Source organism: Trachypithecus francoisi, unplaced genomic scaffold (assembly GCF_009764315.1).
Source record: "Trachypithecus francoisi isolate TF-2019V2 unplaced genomic scaffold, Tfra_2.0 Lachesis_group5, whole genome shotgun sequence".
Classification (NCBI taxonomy): domain Eukaryota; kingdom Metazoa; phylum Chordata; class Mammalia; order Primates; family Cercopithecidae; genus Trachypithecus; species Trachypithecus francoisi.
In genome coordinates this window covers 122,862,509-122,864,242 of record NW_022681470.1, presented here as the reverse complement: position 1 = coordinate 122,864,242, position 1,734 = coordinate 122,862,509, and positions in this window count along the sequence as shown.

The following is a 1,734-nucleotide window of genomic DNA, read 5'->3' as shown; positions in this document are numbered from 1 at the left end:
CTAGAGTCTAAGGTTTATGCAAATGAATCATTCATGTCCCCACAAAACTCCCATAGGACAACTAAGCTGTCTTGCTGGAATCTTTTGCCAAAGGCTTTTAAATGCTTCATTTTGCTCTCTCTCCCAGGACACTGATGCCTGTAGGAGAAGCCTTGCCTCAGCCTCCGGCCATCTCCTGCACACTGAGCCTTGCTTCTTTTCTCCTTAATCTTCTATCTGGACAGAATGTTAGGAATGATACCCCTAGCCCTGCACCTGACACGCTTACAATCTCTGTTCAGTACTTACAAAGCTATGCTTCCTCCACCTCCCATTTCCCTGCAGCTCACTTTGGCCTTTTATTTCCTCAAATTCAGCTTCAAACTCTTCATGATCATATCCAAACATTTATAAGATTAAATATAAATACATATGCATATAGGTTTTCAAACTCATTGCTTTAGAAAATACATTTTTGCTCATGGGTATATTTCTACTTATAGGCATGGTAATACTTTGTAAATCTCTCTAAGTCAACGTTAATGTCTGGAATTCATTAATGACACTGGCTAAATAATATTGTAGGATATAGTTCCCAATTTCTTCATGTAAACATACGTTTAAATACTTTCCAGTTTTAGCCACTGTGTATTCTGCTGTAATTAAAAAATGTGATATATTGAGTGCTTTGCTTTTAAGGAATAAAAGTTAATTTTAAAATTATAATAGATTAAGTTTTATACTTTAACATGTATCCTGAAATTGGTTTTTAAAAATGCTGCAATAGTTTACCTATCTCCTGTTTCCCCTGTTGTTTAGGAGGGTGGTTTCTACTTGCATCTATAGCAGTGGTAGACATGATTAATTTCCTCTTTCCTCTTGGTGAGGGGAAGGAGGAATGTAACCAGCTGCAGGGGGACAAGAAAAGGCATCTGATGCAGAGTATCTAATTGTTCTTCAGCCTTTGCTTTCAGGAATCCTCAATCCCCAGCCTGCAAACTTCTGCAGGCCTATGGCCTGTTAGAAATCAGGCCACACAGCAGGAGGTGAGCAGTGGGGTAGCATGCATGACCACCTGAGCTCCGCCTCTTCTCAGATCAGCAGCCGCATCGGATTCTCACAGGAGTGCAAACCCGATTGTGAACCGTGCATGCCAGGGATCTAGGTTGCCCACTTCTTATGAGAATCTAATGCCTGATGATCTGAGGTGGAATACTTTCATCCCAAATTCATCCCCCACTCCCCCGACCCCTGCCACCCTTGTCCATGGAAAAATTGTCTTCTATGAAACCATCCTTGGTGCCAAAAAGTTTGGGGACTGCTGTTTCTGAAAGGCCAATTTTTTTCACTTTCCCCACTTTTCTTCCAACTCCACCAGGCTTGCTTTGGAATGTTGTCAGGTACTCCTCACTGACCTCAGTTTCATTCAGCCAGCTTCCTCTCTGGACTTTTGTCACCTTCTGGTTTATTCTGTTTGCCTTTATGTGCTTATGCCCTTTTTATTCTTTGCTCTTATTTTCTTGGGGTTTCAGGAGGGAGTAAAGAAAAAGAATGTTTCTCCTGTGGACTTTTGCAATGGCAGTTGTTTATTCAACTTTCAGATAGATAGCATGTAATTTCTCTATTATAGTTTTTTATTACTTTCTTTCTTTTTTTTTCTTTTTTGAGATGGAGCCTCGCTCTGTCACTCAGGCTGGAGTACAATGGCACGATCTCAGCTCACTGCAAACTCCACCTCTCAGGTTCAAGTGATTC